This window comes from Medicago sativa, chromosome 7, assembly GCF_051527215.1.
Source record: "Medicago sativa cultivar Bolivia chromosome 7, Bolivia_mono, whole genome shotgun sequence".
Taxonomy (NCBI): Eukaryota; Viridiplantae; Streptophyta; class Magnoliopsida; order Fabales; family Fabaceae; genus Medicago; species Medicago sativa.
The window spans coordinates 100,752,305-100,760,970 of NC_140755.1; the positions used below are offsets into that span (position 1 = coordinate 100,752,305).

The 8,666-nt window shown below is 29.6% G+C and overlaps 1 long non-coding RNA gene across 1 annotated transcript; it reads right to left on the reverse strand.

Moving 5' to 3' along the window:
- Nucleotides 1-4,630: 4,630 nt before the first annotated feature.
- Nucleotides 4,631-6,742, reverse strand: LOC146911262 (uncharacterized). Its single transcript, XR_015017728.1, has 2 exons — nucleotides 6,660-6,742; nucleotides 4,631-5,647 (listed from the first exon to the last, which is right to left on the reverse strand). It is a non-coding gene; the product is annotated as an uncharacterized LOC146911262 (long non-coding RNA).
- Nucleotides 6,743-8,666: the final 1,924 nt, after the last annotated feature.

Here is an 8,666-nt window from a genome sequence, read left to right on the forward strand (position 1 = left end):
ATCCAACCACAACCACCTTATCGGCGCCATACCCATTTTCAAAGCTTCCCCGACCCGTTTCAACAACCCATATCAAAACCTATCTCCCTTCCACGACCCTTTTACCGTTATCCGCCGACGCCGTCCTGCAACCACCATCATCCCCTTCAGTACCACCCGTCCCTCTGTTCTCGTTTTGATTTGTTCACAAATTGGATTGGATTTTCCAGAGAAGGAGATATGGAAGAATATATGATTTTGATTTTCCAGAACGTATGTTTTCCAGATTTCTTGAAATTAGTTTTTATTTTGAATTCTCTGTTGTTTCTGCCAAAAATGTTAAAATTTCCCAATTCTTCAAACACAAAAAAGTGTTAACAATAAGTTAGTAGCGCAAAAAAAAAAAAAATCTTGATTATCCTCTAAAATTTTGCAGAGGACTCATTACTCTTTTTATGGGTGCATTAAAGATTTTTCAATCATGGAAAAATCTTATGATTGTAACATAGAGTTTTTTATTTTTTTGAAGGAATTTTCACATAGATCAAGGGAGTCTGTTTTTATTTTTTCTAGTTTTTTAAACCTTGATTATCCTCTAAAATTTTGCAGAGGACTCATTACTTATGTCACATGATTAATAAAGGTGAAGAGGAAATTGATGCAATGGTATATAAAAGAACATTATTAATTATTTAATTGAAACTTAAAATGGAGTTGATGATGAATCTGGGTGGTGTTGTGTTGATGACAGGGAGGTGGTGATGATGAGAGAGATGATAGTGGAAGATGGTGACAATAGAATCTAGTGTTGAGGATGTATGATAGGACTGTGTTCTTTGTTTGATCTAATGGCTTAAAAAAAATCTTCCCATGGTGGGAAGGGATTGTACCTTCCCATGTGAAATGCCACCAAAAAATTAAATCTAATTTCTTTCGATTAAGTTTAGTTTAATTTGATTTGGAAAAAGTTAAAAAGAGTGTTTTTTGTAGATTGGTTAAGAAAATAAATATATAAATATTGTGTTTTTTAAACACGGTGAGTTTAATGACGTGGGTTCATGGTCAAGACAACTTTATACACATAGTTAAATTAAAAATATTAATTGATGTGGCGATTCTCAATATTTTTATTAGTTGTGTATAAAATTGTATTGGACGGTCAATCCACTACTACTAAACTCTCTTTTTTTTGGTAAATATAGTAAGTTATTTTTCATTTTGAAAAGGGGAAATATAATAAGTTGTTTCTAATGAAAATAATACTCTCTGGCATAAATCATATTTTATACGGTTTTATACGATTTTGATTAGTATTATTTTGACTAGCGTTTTGACGGACACTCTGTGTCCGTCTTCTTATTACGCTAATGTGTATAAACCACAAACAATAGTTTTTTTTTGAAATTTTGATTAAATTTATTTTGATTAAAATTATTGGTATAGATAGATAATAGATTTTTTATACTTTCGTGGTGTATAATATCATTTATTATCTTGATTAAAATTATTGGTATAGATAGATAATAGATATTTTATACTTTCATGGTGTAACAAACTATACTTATATGTATAGATATTAGCCAAAAATCTTTCAAATAGATATAACAGATAACAAATATAACAAACATAATTCCTTAAGAAAACAAATATAATCTAAATTCTTAAAATAACATTAACAATATAACAATTTTATAGACAAATTTGTTTAAGAATATAATTGGAGATGAAAAAGTCATCTCAAAACCATGTATTTCTTTTAAACAAAATTGACTAAAGAATGTTATTTTATCAATGTCATTAAAAAAGATACGAATTTATATCTGTATGTTGTTGATATCATTGAAAGAGATAAATATAGTTTTTTTTTTGTTACAGAGATAAATATAATTTGTTACAATATAAAAGTGCAAAATATCTATATATATATATATATATATATATATATATATATATATATATATATAATTTTAATCAAAATTTCATAAAGTAATCTATACGTATTAACACAATAAAAAGTGTGTAACACCCCGTTTTTCCAACGTAAAAATTTTATAATTAAAAATCAGAGTAATTCAACTTTAAACGGAATGCTACACATTTCTTAAAAATCGTAAATGGAATAAATAATAATTTATCCTTCAAAAATATAACAACATAATCTTTTAAATCTCGCAGCGGAAATATTTCAACATCATAAATAGTCTTTGGCATTAAGGCCTCATCATAAAAGTCTCATAAATAGTCTAAAACATAATAACTAGTTCAGTCCAACATCTTTATTATAAAATCTCATAAAACAATACGTAAGGAATAGAAACAATGTTAAAACTCTCATCCCGTTACGTATCAGAGCACCTAAAGACACACTGTGAGGAGTCCACTCACGACCACGCCTAATCTTGATTACCTGCAAGTTACTCATACGAAGAGCAACATTTTCAAGCAGAAGGGGTGAGATTTCTCAAACAATAATATTAAGCTCATAAATCATAAATTACATTTAATAATATAAACATCTTATAATTTAACAATTATAATCAAATACATAGACATCATCATTTCATCTTAGCAATGTATCATCATATAGCAGTCACAATCATCGTCACATATCATCATATTAAAAGGTATCACAAAGTAATTCGTTAAAACATCACAACTTAGCAACTTGACTTGACAATGCATCTAGACTCGACTATGCAACTCTTAATGTCTTAAACCATCTTGAATCATCATGAAAATGCAAATGCATGTGGTACCAATCTAGGGCATAAGCCCTCGTCACTATTGAGCAAAAGTTCCTAGGGTATGAGCCCTCGTCTCTGGTTGAGCAAAAGCTCCACCGTCGTGGTTGAGCAAAAGCTCCAGGGCATCAAGCCCTCAACTTGAATGAGTATGCATGGACTCAACATCTTAACAACTTCGACTCGACATCTTAACATCTTACAACTTGAACTTCTTGAACAACTTATATGATTCCAATAATTTGGACAACTTATTACGACTTTACAACTTAGACCGACACTTACAACTTTATGACATTAATGGTCAACAACAGCAACAGCAACAAGTGCAACATATAACAACTCATATATATCACATCTTTATATAACGCATCTTTAAATCACACAACTTCAAATAACACATCTTTATATAACACATCTTTAATTCACACAACTTCAAATAACACAAATTACACTTAATCAAATAATTCACTAATTACACTTCGTTAAACAACTCATCAACTACACATAGTCAAATAATTCATCAATTAAAATTTATTATTTCAAACACATTTAAAAAGAATATAGTAGAAATAATTTTCATTATAATAATCATCCCTATAATAAAATCACCTTAAAAATAAAGTATCTCAGTTTAGAGCAAATATATTATCAATGAAAAGAAAACAAGCCCTTAACTACTCATATGTTCATACAATCCTTACAATGAATAAAACTCCCCCCTTACATCAATTCAACGGTTTTTCATCACCTAATCATCAATTCTCACTCAAACCCTAATTCTCATAATCTTACAAAACTCATCCTAAAACACGTTAGATGCAATCTAATGATCTACAGACTTAATATTAGTGAAAGATAGTCTCACCCTTACCTTAAATTATTTTTCTGAAATCAAAAGCAGCGTTCTTCGTTCCTAGGGTTCTCTCTCTGAGTTCTCCTCTTTCTCCTCTTTCTCCAAAAAGCGGTTTAACGTAAAAACTCTTTCTAACCTAAGCTTCCTTATTTATAATACTAATCACTCTTCCTAAATCTATTTATGCCCAATAACTTATTCTTCTTTCTATTCTAACCTCCAATTCTACTTACACTAATAATAATTATCATATTCTAATAAATAATAGAATAATGTCACATAATAAAATACTAACACTTCATATATATAAATAAATCACATAAATAGATTCTAACTTAATAAAAATAATTAAATAAAAGGAGGGCGTTACAAAGTGCAGATAGACGGGCACAACGTTCCCGTGTTTGTGCCCGTCTGGACGCTGGTAGAAATATAGTATGTATTAATGTGTATAAATTACGAGTAATATTTTTAATGCAATTTTGATTAAAATTGTTTTGATTTTTATTAAAATTATATGTATAGATATTTTACATTTTCATGTTGTAACAAACTATATTTATTTACTAGACCATCTACCTGTGCTGCCACACGGGTCATATACATTGAAAATATAATAGTTCAAAGCAAAATTATATATTTCGTACCAACTTAAAATATTTATGTTATAATAACAATTACGATTATATTCGCAGTTTCTCATCTCTAAAAATTTCAAAAATTTCTTTAAAGACTATGATGTCAATATTTCTACAATAAGAAAAATTGTTTAAACTTTTTTACTATTGAAGATTGTTTATAGTCCTATACTAAAATAAGTTGAAATTAATTAAAATTATAATATTGTAAAAAAAAATAATAATTGCAATTTTGGTATCCCTATTTTACCATTAAAAAAAAAATTGGTACCCTTATTTAAGAATTTTGTATATTTGGAACTTCCATTAAATAAAAGTTAATGTATCTCACGGAGATATAATAATCCAAAAAGCACAATAACTCATTCAATTTCTTTTTCATTAGGAGTTATCATACAAAAAATGGAGATTTGGTCTAGCAAAATATCATATTTGATATCCTTAAAAATGTCCATTGTCAATCTCCGCTTGTAACATAGCAACTGATATTACATAACTTCGGGTTGTTTGGTGGATGATACATAAGAAATTTGAATACTACATTTAACTTTACTGTTCCTTTATCACCAAGAGAATTATGTACTAATAATATACATGTATTTGAATCCTCTAAAAACTGGATTAAACAAATGTCATTCCATCATAACTTTGGGTTAGACTAATCAGTGGTTGAGGCCATGAATGCAAACATAGTCTGCCATTTACAAAGTAGTCGTTGAATCCATCCGGAACAGGTCATATAAGTTCTCCTTGGTGAATCAATAGGTACCAATAAATACATCAACCTATGCTCAGTATCAACCAATGAAAGTCAGAAGAAATTCTTGAATCTATGATGAGCTACTTCAAGTCATCTCTTAACTTTGTATACAATGCATTTAAAACGACATGAGAAAATATGCAATCCTCGTAGCCATTCTTCATGTTCAAAATCAGTTGGGGCATTTGAAACCACTGAAATATGAGCTGGAAATTCTTGTTTGCCATGAACAACTACATATCACCAAAACAAAACAAAAAAACAGAATATTTGCATTACACCACAGGTAACCATACAGAATATTCAGCTTGAAGAGGAAACATAACAGAATATTCACCATAGGGACAAAGCTATAGATGCAAGTATTACCATGGTATAATAGTTAATAGTCCTTTCTATACAATAGCGGGAAACAAAAAGTTGCAGCAGAGAAAGGAAACATAATAGAGCTGATAGTTTATAACTTACATTGATTCAATCAGCAGAATCATATGAACTTTCGTGATCTCAGAATTAGTCGGGTTATCCTCAATAAATACCCAGGCTGGTCAAGTAATTAACATGAATTAGCACTACTCCCGCCAACAGGATAATAAAAATAGAAGGCACTTTACCAAAGTCACAAACCTACGAACATTTTGAAATTTGATATATTTAAAAGTACCAGTTTCCCCTATAAAAGAATAAATCAAATAATTTTGACGTCAGATATTTAAAATATGATAGAAAAAAATATCAACAGGTAACTTTGAGCTATTCTTTCTTTCAATACCCCATCTTCCTTCAAACTTTATGTTATCTACAAACTTCAGAGAACGAACATAGGAGAAACAATATCGCATGTATGACATTTAACCAAAAAATGTTGAATCACAATAAAAGGAAAACATGGTTATAAAAAAAAAAAAATACAACAATCATCACCTTCGAGTATCCTTCTCTAGTCCATGAATCCAAATAGGCAATGAAACCGGAAAATGGATACCGCAAACTTGAAAAGGAAATCGTTTATGAACAAAAACAAAGATGCATATGCAATAAAAAAAATGGTATTTTACTTTCTATTTCATGGATGCGAGAGTAAAATCATGTGGAATTAGGCATGACATAAACAAAGAGATACACTAACAGAAATAATTGATGAACATAAAATTCAGCCTATCATCATTTATTCTAAACAACATTGATGAAAAGAAAAAAGAAAATCATCATTGGAATAATCCCAACTAATAAATCATTGATAGAGAAGAGAGTTATGTATCTGTAAAGTGTACAAATGAAAATCACGCCCAACATATCCCAATTGAAGCTACGCATCAAAAAATGACTATATTAAACAGGATCAACAATTAAGTGACTGGTTATCCAGAGAATCATGCTACTATTTTATTTTATAACATAATACATTCAACTGATCCTTCACACATTCCAAAACCCCACCTGTATGGTCGAATCATCCTTCCAGTTTGTAAAAGTGGATATATATATATATATATATATATATATATATATATATATATATATATATATATATATATATTGAGCAATTGTGATTAGTCAATAAGGCAGCATTAATACATTTTTTAATTATGTTTCAAAATTTAACTCTTTATTAAAAATGAGTAAAATATAACAATATTTGCAATTGAAAATAGATTTGTAAACTTGATATTGTCATGGCTCACCTAAAATAAGGAGGTAGGATTAATCCTTCATCAAAGAGGCATACATCTAAACGAAAGGTGCATATATTCATTGTGTCTCAATTGCAAATATTGAGACACAATGATCCTCTATAGCTGGTCTATCTACGACGATTTTTGCTGCACAAATAAAAGTCATTCAATCAAGCTTCTGCCTAAAACATATCTTCTTACATGTAATTCAGAAGGAAAACAATAGAAAACTTCAAAAGTATATAATAAAAATCATCAAATGTTGCAAATATGATTAAAAAAAAAAGAAGCAAGGAGACCAATAACACTCAAGACCGGTAAGACTCGTCACATGGGAATTTTTTAGGATTGAAGAACCTTTGAGAAAAGTTATGACTTAATGGAAGAGGTATTCAAAATTAAATTGAGTTAAAGGATAATGTTTCAAAAAGGTAAGGTGGTGGCAGAGATTTGCTAATGAGAGGAAAATAGTGAGAAAGGGAGTACGGGTACCTAACACTGATGTAACACGTTCCATTCCATTCTTACCTCAACCGACGAAATTGAATCGTCACCGAAATGGAGAAGAAGGTGAAAGTGAAAAGATGAACAATTTTGGGAATACCTGAACATTCAACACCTCCGGTTTTTTAACAACTGAATCATCTCAAGCTTTGAAGATTGAGATAAACTGAGAATAGCGAAGAATGATTCGACTACTCTTAATTTGTGGGAGCTTTGAATCTGCAACCATGGAAATAATTTAGAGAAAACAGAAGAAGAAAGGAACTAAAAAGCTGATGAGTTGTGTTTTTTAAAATTCTTTTACTTACAAAAGAAAATATACATGAAACAATCAAAAAAATGACATAGGGTTGAAGAAGAATTATTGAACGTTGCATCACATCTTTAAATGAATCTGCTAGCTTCACCTGAAACATCCTTCCCATACACTCAAAAAACACAATAGCTGCTCTATAACACTCAAAACTATACTCAGCTCCTTCCTCTATAACACTCAAAACTATACTCAGCTCCTTCCTATACAGTCAAACAGAGGATTTTACCTACAAAGAATGATTTTTCATTTAATCTTAAATGCTATGATGAAATTTCACAATAGATCAATAAACACACCATAGTAAAGAAAACACTCAGTTACTAATAAAACTATTCCCTTAAAGACCAACCTACAAAATTATCAGGAAAATAACATGTACTCTTGCGAAAGCTTTTATGAGGATATAGTGCAATCAAAAATAAAATGAATATGAAAAATTGAATGGTAAAATTAGAAAATAAAGTGCATCAATAGCACAAAATCAAAATACATAAACTAAATACATTAGTGAATAAGCTAAGAGAAAAATAAAAAATTAAACTAATGGAATAGTTTTATTAGTAAATAAAGATGATAATGTGAGAACAGAGATGAGTATGGGACAAACAGTTGAGAAAAAGTTGCTTAAGGACCTCTACCATAACAAAGTTTGCCAACGGCTGCAAATCAAACAATAAATGGTGTCGCTGAATATCTAAGCTAAAGCAAAAATTACAAAAATAAGTAATTAATTGCTCCTAAAATTTTCTGAAACCCATATAATAATATAATGATATCGTTGAAGTGAGAAAATATTCAATTGAATCTACGTAGTTTTTTTATATACGAATTTGTAATTGAGCATCTGTTTGCAAAGAGAGAATGATGCTTCAAAGAACAAATTTATTTTTTACAGAGATAAACATTAAAATCAACTTACAGAGGAAAATTGAAGGGTAAATCAATTTTCATATAATGGAGGCGTGAGAATAGAGTGACAAAGATGAAAGCGTGAGCAAGAAATTAACCGTTTACAGTTGCTTACCTGAAAAACGTGATTATATGAAAGTCATTCATCGGAAATCTGATTACATTTGTAGGCGTACTATCTTCTTCTCAGAAACGATTTGAGATTTGATTTGAATAATCAATTGATAGGTATTAAGATTGAAGATGATTTCTTCTGAAAAGGGAAAACACAAAATTGAAAGACCCAT